Source organism: Tursiops truncatus, chromosome 5, assembly GCF_011762595.2.
Source record: "Tursiops truncatus isolate mTurTru1 chromosome 5, mTurTru1.mat.Y, whole genome shotgun sequence".
NCBI lineage: Eukaryota > Metazoa > Chordata > Mammalia > Artiodactyla > Delphinidae > Tursiops > Tursiops truncatus.
In genome coordinates, this window is record NC_047038.1 from 134,235,093 (window position 1) to 134,251,978 (window position 16,886).

The following is a 16,886-nucleotide window of genomic DNA, read 5'->3' on the forward strand; positions in this document are numbered from 1 at the left end:
TTTTATTGGAGTATAATTACTTTACAATTCTGTGTTAGTTTCTGCTGTACAATGAAGTGAATCAGCTCTATGTATACCTCTATCCCCTCCCTCTTGGACCTCCCTCCCCCCCCCATCCCACCCATCTAGGTCATCACAGAGCACTGAGCTGAACTTCCTGTGCTATACAGCAGGTTCCCACTAGCTATCTACTTTACACACGGTAGTGTATATATGTCAATCCTAATGTCCCAACTTGTCCCACCCTCCCCTTACCCTGTGTCCACATGTCCATTCTCTATGTCTACGTCTCTATTCCTGCCCTGCAGATAAGTTCACCTGTACCATCTTTCTAGATTCCACATATATGCGTTAATATATGATATTTGTTTTTCTCTTTCTGGCTTACTTCACATACCTAGAGCATGACAGACTCTAGGTCCATCCACATCTCTGCAAATGACCCGATTTTATTCCTTTTTATGGCTGAGTAATATGGTGGGAATGTAAATTGATACAACCACTGTGGGGAGCAGTATGGAGGTTCCTTAAAAACTAAAAATAGAATTACCATATGACCCAGCAATCCCACTACTGGGCATATGCCCTGAGAAAACCATAATTCAAAAGGACACATGCACCCCGATGTTCACTGCAGCTCTATTCACAATAGCCAGGACATGGAAGCAACCTAAATGCCCATCGACAGATGAATGGACAAAGAAGATGTGGTACATACCTACCATCGATTAACATTTTTTAAATGTACTTTGACTACAATATTACAGTTGCTGCTCTGTGCATTTGTCTGTATTCTATTGAGACAAATGCATTTTTTATTTATTTTTATAGTTATCTCTTCCCTTCTTCCTGTGAATAAGTCGAATCAGGAGACCAAAAACCTCCCAGTTTTACTCCGTTCAGCTGAAGCCCTTCCATCTGTTGTGGCTTTAAAACACTCCAAGTGTTTTCTAGTCACGGTCACGATACAGCAGAATGATACACCTCATACACCTCAGCCATGCAATTTTAAAAAGAGAGAGAGCAAGAAAGAAACTGCATATCACGTTTCTATTGTCAGATGCCTTCAATGTGATGAACACATACTGCACACTGGTGAGCTTCAAACGGTCACTGAATAGAAAGCTTTCTTCTTCCTTTTTTCCTGTTCAATATGGCATTGCAAGCTCATAACATTAAAGTTCCAGCGATGGCCTTTTATTCATATACTCCTCCATTTCTTCTTTCTTCATCATTCATTTCTTTATTCAGAAATTCCAAACCAGAGTGAGATAATCAGTAAATGAGTTCAGCAGGGAGAAGCAAGGCTACCATTTGAAATAATCGTTTTAAACAGTCACCAGCCACACTTAAGCCTCTGAGTTTTAACAAGAGCTTCAGCTCCACAAAAAAATCAGCTTGACTTCATCATTATATTTTTACTGTCTCGGTGCTCTCAGGTCCCAGCTTAATGAAAGACAAGAAATAACAAGGCATTTCTTGGGAAAGCCAGTCCTCATTTTTGCTTTGCATATGAAAGCTTATCCCAGAATGATGGATCAGCAATTGAGGCTGGAGACGGGCAGAGGGGCTCACGTCACACTTTTGAAGTGCTCCAGTGCTAACCCAGCCTCAAACATCCTTTGATATGATGTGGCTCAGAAGTTCCTTGTTCCCTCTCTCTACGCTCAGTGGTATTTTATCCAGGCTGCTCTGTGGACTCTTCATCCCGCTCTTCTCAATACCTGCTGGAAATGAAAGGAAGCGATTGACTTTTCCACGAGTCAAACTGCCGTCTGTTAAGGGTGTTCTTACCCCCTTTAAACCTGCTTAGGAAGCCAGTCTGCTGCTTCCTGCTTTCTTCCCCAAGCTTAACTGGAGGCATTAACTAAGCCACGAGGCTTCATAACTTCAATCTGATAGGCTGCCAGGACAGAACAGGTAGAGAACAAGAAAGTGAACCACAGCAGGAAAGTGGACAGAGTCCAAGTGTGAGAACACTTCCCCAGTTGGCTGGACCATTCACATCCAGCAGAAATAGATTGTAATCATCATAAGAACAATGTCATCGTCATATTCCAAACTGTGCGTGACAGCACTACCTTTTTGCTATAAACTCTCTGTTGGCCACATTGTAGCTAGGAAATCATCTCTAAATTTGCTCCTTCACTGCAGTCGACCTGTCAGCCACACGGCTCAGAAGAAAAGGGAGGAAAAAAAGAAAGAAAGAAAAATACAATACAATAAAATAAAGTTATTAAAATAAAAATGTTTTAAAGATTATTAAAAATAAACAGGTGAAAAAAAAAGAAAGAGAGAGCAACCAAACCAAAAAACAAATCCACCAATGATAGCAAGCACTAAAAACTATAGTTTAAAAAAAAAAAGGAAAGACAGAACCCTAGGACAAACGGCAAAAGCAAAGCTGTACAGACAAAATCACACACAGAAGCATCACATACACACTCACAAAAGGAGAAAAAGGAAAATATATATATACATATGTAAAAAAGGAAGAAAGCAACAAATCAATAAACAAATCTACCAATGATAATAAGCCCTAAATACTGAACTAAGATAAACATAAAACCAGAAACAAATTAGATGCAGAAAGCAAACCCCAAGTCTACAGTTGCTCCCAAAGTCCACCTCCTCAATTTGGGATGACTCGTTGTCTATTCATGTATTCCACAGATGCAGGTACATCAAGTTGATGGTGGAGCTTTAATCCGCTGCTCCTGAGGCTGCTGGGAGAGATTTCCCTTTCTCTTCTTTGTTCACACAGTTCCTGGGGTTCAGCTTTGGATTTGGCCCCGCCTCTGCGTGTAGGTCGCTGGAGGGCGTCTGTTCTTCGCTCAGACAGGACGGGGTTAAAGGAGCCGCTGATTCGGGGGCTCTGGCTCACTCAGGCCGGGGGGAGGGAGGGGCGCGGAGTGCGGGGCGAGCCTGGCCGGCGTGACGTTGCACCAGCCTGAGGCAGGATGTGTTGTCTTGGGGAAGTTTTCCCTGGATCACGAGACCCTGGCAGTGGCGGGCTGCATAGGCTCCCGGGAGGGGAGGTGTGGACAGTGACCTGTGCTGCCCACAGACTTCTTGGTGGCGGCAGTAGCAGCCTTAGCATCTCATGCCCGTCTCTGGGGTCCACACTGATAGCCCCGGCTCACGCCTGTCTCTGGAGCTCCTTTAGGCGGTGCTCTGAAACCCCTCTCCTCTTGCACCCCGAAACAATGGTCTCTTGCCTCTTAGGCAGTACCAGACACTTTCCCGGACTCCCTCCCAGCTAGCTGTGGCGCACTAGCTCCCCTCAGGCTGTGTTCACTCAGCCAACCCCAGTCCTCTCCCTGGGATCTGACCTCCAAAGCCCCAGTCTCATTTCAGAGCCCCCACTTGCCCCAGCAGGTGAGCAGACAAGCCTCTCAGGCTGGTGAGTGCCGGTCGGCACCGATTCCCTGTACAGGAATCTCTCCGCTTTGCCCTCCGCACCCCTGTGGCTGCGCTCTCCTCCGCGGCTCTGAAGCTTCCCCCCGCCGCCACCCGCAGTCTCCACCTGCGAAGGGGCTCCTAGTGTGTGGAAACCTTTCCTCCTTCACAGCTCCCTCCCACTGGTGCAGGTTCCGTCCCTATTCTTTTGTCTCTGTGTTTCCTTTTTTCTTTTGCCCTACCCAGGTACGTGAGGCGTTTCTTGCCTTTTGGGAAGTCTGAGGTCTTCTGCCAGCGTTCAGTAGGTGTTCTGTAGGAGCTGTTCCACACGTAGATGTATTTTTGATGTATCTGTGGGGAGGAAGGTGACCTCTACGTGTTACTCCTCCGCCGTCTTGAAGCTATTCCCTGCAGTTTTCTTAATGGAGACTGCTCACTTCATGAAGTGTTAAATAAAGTTTGTTTGTATCTCCTAAAATATCTTCTTTAGTCATTTTTTAACTCCTTGGACCCCCTTTCTTAAGAGAGAGGGAAACTTCCACAGAGCAGGCCAACAAGCCTCCCTAGCCATGCTTATTCCTGAGTCATTGGCAAAGGGAATAGAGCTATCAGTGTTGTCTTCTACTAATCAGAATGGTGCTTGGTGCCGAGGAGGGTACCCCTCCTGCTCTCCCAAGCAAATGGAGGTCCAACATCTGGAAAATTTCAAAGTTCTGTTTGCAGGGATGGGAGACAAGGGGAGCTTGATAGTCAACCAAATGAAATCAGTCCCATGTGTACTTTTTCTCAGATTTTCCCATTTTAAGGAATTGAATCATAATTGTAATTGGTGGTGGAAGTTCACTCTGATTAGGTAATTATCTTCAGCAAGAGCAAAAAGAATGTTTATTTATTAATTTAATCAATGCCTTAAAAATGAGCTAGGTGCTAGAGTAACATAAATGATGGTCCCTGCTCTCACAGAGTTTCCACTATAGTAGAGGAGATGGAGAAAATGTTAGCCAACACATGAGAACATAAACATAATTGGGATGAGTGTGAGGGATATGAAAACATACATAGTAAGAGGATAATATGGGGAGGAAGCCCTGGAATTCTGTGGTTCAGAATTCTCTGGGGAGTTGAAGATGAAAGGAAGTGAATAGAAAACAGTATGCTGGGCAGAAGGAAAAGCATGAGAAAGTCTTGACACAGGACAGAGGGTGTCATGTGTGAGAAGGGACACTTTCTCTTCTGACTCAAGAGAGAAGAAAGCAAGAATGGTTCCAGGTGTAGGTAAGTGGCAACAAGCTGAGAGATTCCCCTTGAATACTGTTGGGAAGGAAAAAGTTTCCTTTCTTCCCTTCTAGGATCTCTGGCTGGTCTGCTAATTAAGTGACATAAGACAGATCAACAGGAGAAAAACAAATTTAACTATATCCATGTGAGAGCCCCACAGAGACATGAGACTCAATGGTAGTCAGCAACTAATGTTTATATACCACCCAGAGCCAAGGAAAAAGGGGACACGGACCTGAGGCTGCAAAGAGGAGGAGGATAAGTCACAGGAAGATGAGAAAAGCAAGCGTTTCGTAGACCAGTGTTTGCCCTGCCATGCAGGTAAGTTCTTCTGATGCAAGAAGTTAGTTCTTCTGATGCAAGAGCTCTGGAAATAGCTCTCTTTCTGGTACAGACCCCCCCCGTCTAAATTCTTTTAGGCAGTTAAGGGAGAAGTAACAAGCTTTCCCTGAGTCTGCTGGGTCTTAAATGCCTTCACCTCATAGCAATCCACAAGCCAACACGGCACATTTTAGGGTGGCGCAGTCTGCTTCCCCTCAGTAGATCTTATCTCTTTCATGAAGATATTGGGTGACTTGCCTTAGTTAGCAGAAACCAAGACAAACCGATTTTAAAAGGAGTATCGTAAAGCTCCTCTGTGGGAGGAAAATATCTTTTCCTCTCTCTTCTTTAGTTCTCCACTGGGAATCCTGTAGCAAGAGACAGATTAACAGCATACAAATTTATTTAATATAAGTTCTACATGACATGGGAGTCTTTATAAGGAAACAGAGACCTGAAGAAACAGTTAAACCTGTGTGGTTTTTTGCTAGGCTTGATCAAGGGGGGAAAAGTCATAGAAAGATATGACAGGACAAAACTGAGCTAACTGTAGTAAACTGGGAGAACGTTAGCATGGCCTGTTGGTTCAGATCCTGTTACCAAACACAAGTTCACGTGCCCCACACAGAGTGAGGCCAAACAACCCAAAATGTCAGAGTTTGGAGCAGAGAAATATTTAGTGCAGGGCCACGCAAGGAAAACGGGTGGTTCATGCTCAAAATCCCCAAACTCCCCAATGGCTTTGGGGGAAGGTTTTTATAGGTAAACTTTGGGGTGAGGGCTGCAGGGTGTGTGGCTTCCTTCTGATTGCTTGGTGGTGAGGTAGTAAGGCAGTTCTCCAGGAATCTTGAGCTCAGCCTGAAGTTACCGTCCTCTACCTCGGTGGGAGCCTTAGCTCCTGCAGAAGAACTCAAAGCTATTGTTATGTATATCCCTTAAGGAGGAACCAGGATCCTGCTTTAATAGCTGCACTATCGTTTCTTGATTTCTTCTCCTTTATTTCCGCGTTCCCTTACTTCCCTGATTAGTAACTGTTGGAATCTGCTCTTTGGTACTCAGGAAAGTCTAGAAGGCTGAAGCCTTTATCCTGCAAATCAGAAACTGGGGACCAGAGAGGTTTTTGTGCTCAGGAGGACCCCACCGTGTCCTGCTTGGTTTTAGCCCCTCCCTGAGTTCCTTTTCTTCTTTGGAGATAAGGATGCTCCTTTCTTCCGGGCATAAGAAGGGCATCTCTCGCATGAGTGTTTCATGACTTGATTCAGGGGAAAGTCAGAAAGTCCTTCCTGCACCTACCACGTCTCAAACTCTCTTAGCTCGAAATAGTCAACATGCCAAGTTGCCAGACATTAGGGTAATGTGTCCTAAACCCCATCACTCTTGTGGTAGCCACAGAATGAGAAGTGCTCCAAGAAAGCAGGGCAGCCCTGAGGACCTCCAGGACTAGAGCTAGGAATTTAGAAAGTATCAAGACTCGTGGGCTAGCCGGGACCTGGGCATCAGGTTCACTCTCTCAGGGTTTCTCCTTGTGAAGGGTGACATTGCTGGAGGCATGTCTGCAGGCAAAAGCTTACAATCCCACAAAAGAGAGGAAGTGGATAATTCCCCATCACTTTCATCCAGAAGACAACCTAGCTTGGCACATGACTGAATCAATCACTGTGGTCAGGAAAATGATACTGACTCACTGTGTCACTGTGTCATGAAGAAGGGGTCTGCCACCCGAAAGGAGGGAAGGGTTTCATTACAAACAGTCTTTTCCAAAAAACGACTCCAGTGTGGCTGATAACTAGATACACTCCATATTAAAAAATTATTTACAATAAGAAAAATCCTCTACAATTCCTGTACTAAAGTTCTAAGTCATCTCACAAAGGAAAAATCGATAAAGCCTTAAGCCAGTCTCAGCTTGGAGAAAAAGATTCTTTCACTGTGTCGGTCCTATGATGCTAATTTGTCTCATTCTGTGTTCCAGTAGATTCCATATCCCACACCAGACTTTATCCAAATTCTCTCTCCTTGTGCTTATCTGCAAATGCTCAAAAGTCCACACTTGGTTTCTTTTTTTTTTTTTCGTTACGCGGGCCTCTCACTGCTGTGGCCTCTCCCGTTGCGGAGCACAGGCTCCAGACGCGCAGGCTCAGCGGCCATGGCTCACGGGCCCAGCCGCTCCGCGGCACGTGGGATCCTCCCAGACCGGGGCACGAACCCGCGTCCCCTGCATCGGCAGGTGGACTCCCAACCACTGCGCCACCAGGGAAGCCCCACACTTGGTTTTTACTATAGATATTGCTGCTCTTAATTGTCTGCTCCACAAATTGCAAAATGGAACAGGACGAAATTATACATACGATTACGGATGGTCAGCCTTGATCTTTATCATTAAATTTGCTTAGTTTTGAAAGTGTTAATAGCTTTTCTAACAGAAAAAGACCCTGTGACTAACTATAAAATTTAATTTCAATTGAGATAGCACCACCTGCCGAGTCATTATGAGACGATGCAATTCAAAAAACCCAGCAAGCAAAAAAAAAAAAAAAAAAACCAAGCAGGCGTAACATTTACTTGGAAGAGTCAGAGACTGAAGTAAGAGGTCAGATTCTCACTTGTTATTTTTTTTTCAGCCCTGCCTTCACCCACTGTATTGCAGTTTTCCAGAAAATGTCAACGTCTATGGCTTCAACATTTCAAATGTATTCACAAACCTTGTAACATAAAGGCTTAGCTTAAGAATGTAGACTAGAACGAAAATATATTAAAATATTTTACTGCTTATCCTTTCATGTGTCAATGAAAAATTAATCAGCCTAAGAAAGAAATGGAAAACTTTATTCAAGCCGAATTTGAGAATTATAACCCAGGAAGAGCATCTCAGAAAGCTCTGAGAACAGTTCTGCCTATTAAGAGTCAAGGCACAGGTATATAAGATTTTGGAGACAGAGTGCTGTACATCAAAAGATGTGTTACCGGCAGTTTACATAACCCACATCTAATCATCATCGTGGTAGGTCATGGGACCCCTTACAAGATCAGGAAAGAATGTTGTCTCTTAAGGAGTCATCTTGTTGATGCTAGGAGAATGTTGCTAGTTATGATTGAGCAAAGGGCAGAGAGGAATTTATGTTTAAATTTTTTTTTTGTCTTGCCATAAAATATGTTTTATTTCACACGTGCTGCATGACTTTCTTTAAAAGTTGACAGAAGTATTTGCACATTTGGAGAAAAGTCCAACAAAACTTGAACAGTAGAGAAAACATGTGACCACATTCTAGAATTAAAAAGTTGTTTTTCCTTTCTTCCTAATTATTGCAAATTCACAGTGTAGCTCCACCCAGTCTCCAGGAATGGTTAAACCTTTTGGCTAAGGGAAGTATTTAATGGTTGTTCTCTACAGCACATTAAAAATGATTCCCTACACCTTTAACTATTAGCTCAAGTATTTGGTTCAGAAACCACAGCCCTGTTTAGTGTGACCTCACTGGTATGGCATCTGGGCAATTATCTTTGAGATAATGAGCCTTTTCATCCATAACTGAACAGCAGCCTCTCTCGTTTGGATTGCAAAAGATCAGAGGCAATCTACTGCACGCCAGGGTGCCTGCCATCCCCTTTGTATCATACCTTATTTTCAAACTAACCTTTCATATTCTGAATTAACGTGTCTTCAGGTTAAAAATTAATGAATTCACTTTAGCATCATTTGGGGGGATAATAGGCACAAAATATCATCCAGACAATGCTTTGCATCCTAACACCACAGTCTAAGGGAAGGACAACAGTTCCATAAATTCTTATGGAATTTTCTGACGCATGTCAGAAATGACGCATGTCATTGGCAGATCCTGATTTGGGTTACTCAGGAAAGCAAAGTCTCGCGACAGATTTAATGATACAGCATGCTAAATGCTCAGCTGGCATTTTGATGTAGTCTCGTGTTGTTCAAAACTTAATTTGGAGGTTACCAAGTGTTTATCAAGCTGTGATAATAAAATCCTTAACTTTTGCCATCAGCCACTCCTCTCGATCCATTGCTGCCTTGCAATCTCACCTATTCCTCAACGCTAAATGCGTCTTACCTTCCTAGGTAACGCTAAATGAACATGAAACACTTTCCTCCAAGGGTCAAGCACTCCTCCCCAGAGATCTGTTGGAAACTCATTTCTCTAAAAGACTCTCTTCGTGAGGAAGCTTGAGATGGATACATTCCATGTAGGTCTCTAGTTAAAGAAAAAATTATTTAGATACTTTTTAAAGATGGTACAGAAGGTTTTATTCAGGGGGATCCTGCAATGGGAGTCCTGCAGTAGGGGATAGTACCAGAAGGGGGACCCCTTCCAGGACCCAAGAGTGGGCTCTTGTGTAACACTTGAAAATGAACTGTCCAAGGAGACACACGTGCTGACAAAGCAGGAGACTTTATTGGGAAGGGACTCCTGGGCAGAGAACAGCAGCGTCAGGGAACACAGGAGGACTGCTCTGCCACATGGCTCAAGTCTCAAGTTTTATGGCGATGCAGTTAGCTTTCCGAGTTGTCTCTGGCCAATTATATTGCCTGTGCCCATATTTGGTCTGATTCAAGGCCCTTCCTGGTGGTGCTTGAATCTCTCAGTCAAAATGGTTTCCAGCGTGAGGGTTTCTGGGAGGTTGGCAGGACATATTATGGGCTGTCTCTTCCCTTCTGTGGCCCTTCCTGAATTCTCCCAGTTAGTTTTTGGTGGCAGCGGCATGTTTCTTATGGGGACTTCCTGTTGCGAGACAACTCATGCAAGTAGTTATTATCATGCCGGGCCAAGGCGGGCAGTTTCAGTCAATGGTTCCCTAACAAGGAGAGACTGAGCTCAACTCTGAATAGAACAAAGGCAAGAGAAAGAGAAGACTTACCACCAAGGAGCAGTGTAAGGCCAGTGGATGGAAAGTTACTAAGAGGAAACATCTAGGCTAGAAGGATCCTTACTAGACTGACTCAACGTTCTTGTTGAAAGTAGATCAGAGTGGGAAACCACCTAGGGTGGGGGATGAGGAATTTGATCAGATACAGAGGATGAGGAATTTTTGCTGAACTGATTTAACAGAATTCTTGATGAACCTGAACTAAGCCATCCAAGGACAGAGCCCAAGTTCATGGCCTAGTCAGTTGAGGGCTCAGAGAATCCTGACTCAAGCTTAGTCAGAGGAGAGAGTTTTTGTCAGTATTAAAACTTCTTCAAATAACCTTGAAATGATACAACAATCGGTTCTCTTACTGTTTTTTGTTTGCCTTGACTTCGTAAGAAAGGAGGAACGCCAAGAAAAGGGATGCTATCCACTCTGTCACTATTCCCTTTGACTTAGTCAAGTTACTTTTGGTTGTAAGACACAGAAATCCACTCAAATTAGCTCAGTCGCAAGGAGGAATTTTCTCTAACAGGACTTAATGTAACCAAGCCTCATAAAGAACTAGATCCAAGACCTGGGAAGAGATCAGAAAGCAAAGCACCTCTCCCCACCCCATGTTGTTTTCTACATGTTGGTTTTTGTCTCTAAGAGCAAACCTGACTTACCCACTACGGTCTGCTATTCACTACTGCTCTGAGCTGCTTTTGCAAAGAAAAGTGACAACATGCTACCAAGATGATCGCTGTGGCCCATATCTATGGTCAGGAAGGTAAGGATTGATTCTCTGAGAAAGGGGTCGTGGCCCAGGCCACCAAAACAAGCTGTCCCACTGCATACGCACAGTCTGCTTTGCGGCACTGAATGCCTGCAAACCACTGGCACTCAGCCTAGCAGATCCAGCATAAATGATGAAAATTCAGGCGTGCCAGAAGACGAAACATTAACAGATGACCATATATATGGCCGCAACTGATATACTTTTATGCCACCTATAAAGACGGTTTGTTCCTATACCCAACTAGAAAAATATTTGACACTGATTTCGCCATTGATGAGCTTTACATTTCCTAAGGAAGGAAGTTGGAAAGAGGAAGCAGAGAGAATTTTGCTCTCTCCATATCCAAGAGAGACCTATTGCTATGAGTCTCGTACATGCAAGCAAGAATTAGGTGTTAAATTCAGCTGCAATGATGGTAATGCATCTTAAAAATCACACCCAGAAATCTGGCTGATTAAGTCACATAAAATTCACGTAACTGGGGCTTCCCTGGTGGCGCAGTGGTTGAGAGTCCGCCTGCTGATGCAGGGGACATGGGTTCGTGCCCCGGTCCGGGAAGATCCCACATGCCGTGGAGCGGCTGGGCCCGTGAGCCATGGGCGCTGAGCCTGCGCGTCCAGAGCCTGTGCTCCACAACGGGAGAGGCCACAACAGTGAGAGGCCCGCGTACCGCAAAAAAAAAAACACGTAACTCCTTTGCCCTTTTAAGAAAACTTGTTTCTGTCAACAGCTAATCTAATAAAAGGTTTTTGCTCACATTAGAAGTTATTTATATGCTTATTTTATAATTCTAAAACATGTGGCAGTAAAGTACAGGCATAGCCTAAAATAACTAGAAAATGTTAATAGTTGATTAACCATTAAATCTAGAAAGAGAGCCAGGGAAGAGAGATTCTATTTTAATGCAGTCAATTTAGAGACTTCACTCTGTTTCATTTCTTCTTTCTTAACAATAAATTACCGCTTTGGGCTATTACTTTTAAAGACTGTTGAGTTGAACCTTGTAGGGGTTATAACTTGGCATTTTAAGAGACTTTTCCTTTGAGGAGGTCAAAGTATGGGAATTAATGCTTCACTCACTTACAAGAAGCTAAGCTGTAAAGGAAAGATACACACTGAAGTCTCAGGAAATTCAAGGTCCGTGGCTGAATGCCATGTACACGTGATATGGGGGACACGACTACATCTGTTTTATACGTGATACCAGGTTCTCCTACAGGTAACTTTAGCTTTTACAGGAAAAAATTGATTGTATGCAATATGAAGTCAGATTAATATTCATTCTGTGACATTTCCACAGTGGGAAATATTGCACAATTATTCCAGTCCCACCTTCTACGGCTTTCCAACCCTTGGAGAAAACTTGGGCTTTGAAACCCATGACATTCGTGAATCATTCCAAAATGTAGATCCCATGGTTATGGGTCAAAAGCACAGAGTACCAATCTCATGCTGTAAAGCTAATTCTTTAGCTTAGTGGTTAATAAATAATTGATATTGTGTTAGAGTTCCTGGACTCGGTACAATGCTCACTGGGAGTTTATAAATCATTACTTTCCAATTGCTGGACATTGCACGAGTTTGTTGAATAAGCCAAAAATGCCACATTCCCATTCTTTCCACCACCAATCAAGGAACCTCAACCTGACCCCATCAGGTTGAGTGTGGTGTTAGAAAAGTGTAATTCTGCTATAATAAAAATGGCAACTTCGGAGAGCAGTGTATCATATATTTGACAATGGCTATGCAATCTTAATGTAAATATTTGACAGTGATGAAAATTAAAATATCCCAAGCTCTGAAAAATCTCTTTATTTGGGGGAAAATTTTTTTTAATCTTTTTGGCATTCTTTAAGCAATCAGTATTTAGTACTTCCTTTATAAACTATGTTACTTTCATAGTTACAAGGAAGGATGATCATTTTTTTGTTTTGTGTTTTTTTAACTAATCAAATAAGTAGCTAATTTATATTACTTGCCCCCTGCAGGCATTTCATTACCACATTGAAAAGGTGAGAAAATAAGTTATTAATATGCATGGATGCTTTCGTTAAGCAATTTAGAAGGGTATATACAACAGGAACCCTTTCCAGATCTCCACCACCCAGAAGCTAAGCAATTATATTGAAATTCCGCTATTTAACCTTCATAAATGAAGTAACCCGCATAGCTAACGTTAAATGTTTGATTTAATTTACTTGCACAGGTAACTCACTGCGAAGGCATTTAACCTTAAAGTTAATGATATCAGATCTATCCCACAGTGTACGTGCCTCCAATTGCCTTCTACAGCCCTGCACAAACTAATATCATGTCCTCATTTTACTACCATCGGTGGGCAGGAGGGAGACATTACCCTCAATTATAACCTGCATAACACCTTTGTCAACTTCAGCCGCCTTCCACTTCAAGAACAGTAGATGAGGGAAGCAGGGGCAGGACCAGATGACCTCGGAAAGCAGATTCAAGGAGAAACCTCTCAGAGCCAAGCGGGAAGGTCTGTTTCAATTGTGTCTGTGCCAGAAGGGCTTCCTTTTTCCTTTTGATATTTGTACCTCAACCACCTTTAGGAGGCGTAGGGTTTTGTGGGGGGGGGGGGGTTTGGTGTGGGGGGGTGTGTTTCTAAAGGAAGGGAGTGACTACAGAAGTACTAGACATCTTTGGAGAATTTACCATCATCTCAGAGGGGGAAGACCTTTCTAATCATGATTTTAAATCTCAGAAGTCCTAAGGTTGTTAAGTGGATACATCTAGCTACCTACATAGCAAACACTTCTGCATGGCGAGATTCACCAAGCAAAGTGAAAACACATGAAAAACTGGAGGAAAAATACAACAATGTCATAAAGGTTTATCTTCCATTTAATATATGGAATTTCTATGAATCAGTTTCAAAAATCTAATAAGACATCAGAAAAATGGCAAAAAATATGAACACACAGTTCACTTTCAAGAAATAAATATCACTCTTAAATGAATGAAATAATGCCCAAGTTCACTCATAATAGAAATATAATGGTACTGAATAAATACCAGTATTTATTATCAGACTGGCAAGGATCCAGGGGTTTAATAAGGTAATGTAGGTGGCACAGAGCAACAGACACTCTCATACAGTGCTGATGAGTCCACATTTTCAAAAGTTATAGGGGGATAACTATCAGAATCAAGATTTGAATCCAGATCCGTCTGCTCCAAAATGTCTTCCACCACCAGCTACCTGATGCTGAATACATAGAGCCTGAAGGTGACTCTGAATAAACCTCTTGTCTCTAAGCACACATTAATTACCCAGTTTGATTAAGGTGGCTTGAGATGATCTGTACCAAGTATTCCAAAGCACTTTTGTTACTGAGTCCAAGCGCACTCTGCTTGCTGCAAGACAGGCCAATAAATCGGGAGATGAGATGTTGAGGCAGGGAGTAGCAACTTTATTCAGAAAGCCAGGCGTCTGAGAGGATGGCTGACTAGTGTCCTAGAGTACCATCTTATCAGGGTCTGGGTGCTAGTTTCTTTTATAGACCAGAGAAGAGGGAGGAGGTGAGGAAGTAAAGTAAAAAGACCATAAGTCTTGCAAAACATCTCCTGGTTTGACCAGCCTTGGGAAGCGGATGTATTAATTTCTCCTTTCTTGCAGCCATTCACAAGTGGGCAAGGGTCAGAATGTTTCCCTGTGGGCTGAACAAAGGCACTTTAGTTTAACATTTAGGCAGAGGAGCAGAGTTCCCCGACAGAGGCCATTATATATGCCAATAGCTATAGACAGCATCCTTTTAGTGATTATAGTAACGAAAAGCAACAGAGAGCAAAGGTTAAAGTAAAAGAAACAGATCCAACATGGAGTCAGATTTTGTTCTTCCCTGTTACACTTTCTCTTCTGAAAATAGAACAATGTCCAATCTAGTAAAAACTGGTTATTTTCTCTTAAATATTTACTCTGAAACTGCACAGACCTGTACTCTGTTATTTGCTACGTTTTTACCTTTAAATCTTACCTATCTGCCAAACTAAACATAAGGCAGCACATACAAATCCAGGAACAGTACGAAGACAGAGCATCAGGACCCCGGAGAGCTCCATCGAGTTTCTGCTCGCCTTCTGCAAGCTGCAGAAAGCTCTTCTCCCAAACAAAGGAAATTTTCTACATTACGGTCACCCTGACCCACAAATACAGAATATGTCCCACAGGTCAGTGAACAGTTAAAACAGGGAGATACAAGGTCATCTCATTTTTTTTTTTCTTTGAGAAACAAAATGAGGGGAAAGTAAAGGAAGGCAAATGCTAATTGTGCTGAAGAATTAGAATGCAGGAAAGTTAGACATGAAAAGTTATGCTTCCCCTAGTAACTATAACTTGGCCTATTCTATATAAATATAACAGCAAATGTAGTACATAAAATACTGTCATGTGTGCAAGGAATGAATAACCGTAGCTGGGAGGATCATAATTTTGACTTTCTTGACTTTTAGGAGTTTAAATTCTCAGCCACAATGGTGCATTAATACATACAAGTTTCTTAACCAACATCGACTTAATTTTTGCCACTCTCTATGCAACCGACTTCCGATTTTTCTTGGCACTATGTAAGCTAAAGCAGTCACATTTGAACACTGACCTTCCAAATTTGATTCTGATTCAAGTCTTGACCTTTAAGGGAAAAATGGAAGGAGAGAGTATTTTATCCTGGGCCTCATTAAACAAGGGAAAGAAAGTGAGGGCAAAGCTTTCAGCTGTGCGTGATTGTTAAACAGTGGGGGAATGCAGAAACTGCTAAATGAAACAAGTCACGCATTGGGCCAGAAACAATGCTGAAGCGTTGTCGTTTAAACCTGCACACTGCTGTTTTGTATTTAATGCTGAGGGGTGTTTACAATGCTGTGATTGCTTGAGAAAGGTTAATCCAGATGCGTAAAGGAGTAGCAGTAAATGAGCTCACACCAGCTCTTTGCAGTGAATATTTTAATAACCATTGTGAATCCGTGTCAGCAGTGCAACCATCAAATGAAACGGGAAGGAAAGCAAATACTACCCTAAAGAATGAATTTTGATTTAAAATCGAGGCAGAGGCATTTTCATTGCCCTCTGCTGTAGTGATGATGGGGTGGGAAACCGTTTTCATCAGAGGAAGGTGCTGTTTTTGAGCTCCTGTGTTCTCAACTCACCATCCTATTTGTGAACTTGAGAAGTAGGGAGGAGTGAAAACCTCCACTCATTCTCCTTCCAGTTTTCATTTAGTTTCTTTTCCCCCATGAGCTTCACACTCTAGTAGCAATTCCCTCCTTGGAGAGTAATACCTTGCCTCTCCATCAGCTTATGTCAAAAACTATTCAATATTCTAAACACCTCCAACAGGGTGCATGTTCTTGTCTTATTTCCTTCCCTGGAAAGTATCTGTATTGATCTCTCCAAAACCTTGAGGCCAAATGAAAATAGCAGGAAAGGCATTCTATGAGGGGGAAATGCAGATTTGTACTGTCCCCTCCATTTTTATCTTGCTTTCCAGAATATCAGAGCAGACACAGCAATATTGGAAATTCAACATTAGTTTCTTTCTTCTTTCTTCCCCGAGGCTATGTTAATAGCAACCATTTGTGTTCCTGCCTTTATAACTCCAGGACCAAAGATCAACCAAAGTCATTGTTTCGACTTTTTCCTTTGAAAGAACCACTGCCCAACCCATTTGTAAAATGCAGATTCCCCCCTCTGTTGTTCCGTGATTTCTGTGAATAATTACTTCAAATTTGCTTGAGTTCAATTTTTTTTTTGCTCAGTTCATGATTTTGAACTCTGTTAAAGAAAAAATTATTCAGACACTTGTTAAAGATGGCAAGACAGACTTTATTCAAGGAGGGGTCTGGGAGTAAAGCAGAGAAATTAACCTCAACTCAAAACACAACAAGGACAAGTGGAGATTTATAGCCAAGGAGCAGGGTGAGGGTCAGTGGATGGAAAATTACTAAGAGGAAACATCAAGGCGAGGGGGATTCTGGCTAAACCGACTTGATAGGATTTTTGCTGAAGGCGGGTAAGGATGATAGGATACCAAGAGTGGGGCTTAGGAATTTGATCAGATCATCAAAGGTGAGGAGATTTTCGATGAAATGACCCAGCAGGATTCTTACTAAAACCTGACTAAATGGGCCAAGGACAGAGCCCATGAGCAGGTCAAAAAGAGGACTTAGAGGAGCCTAAATCATGTTTGGTCAAAAGGGAAAGTCTTGGGGGGGATCTTGAAGA

At 42.6% G+C, this 16,886-nt stretch overlaps 1 long non-coding RNA gene across 1 annotated transcript in view; it reads right to left on the reverse strand.

Annotated features, from left to right (window-relative positions):
* Window positions 1-264: 264 nt before the first annotated feature.
* The window catches only part of LOC117312455 (uncharacterized), a 93,125-nt gene continuing 76,503 nt past the window's right edge, over window positions 265-16,886 (reverse strand). Inside the window, exon 7 of the long non-coding RNA XR_004526795.2 lies at window positions 265-1,727. This is a non-coding gene — a long non-coding RNA (uncharacterized lncRNA). The remainder of the gene's footprint in view (window positions 1,728-16,886) is intronic.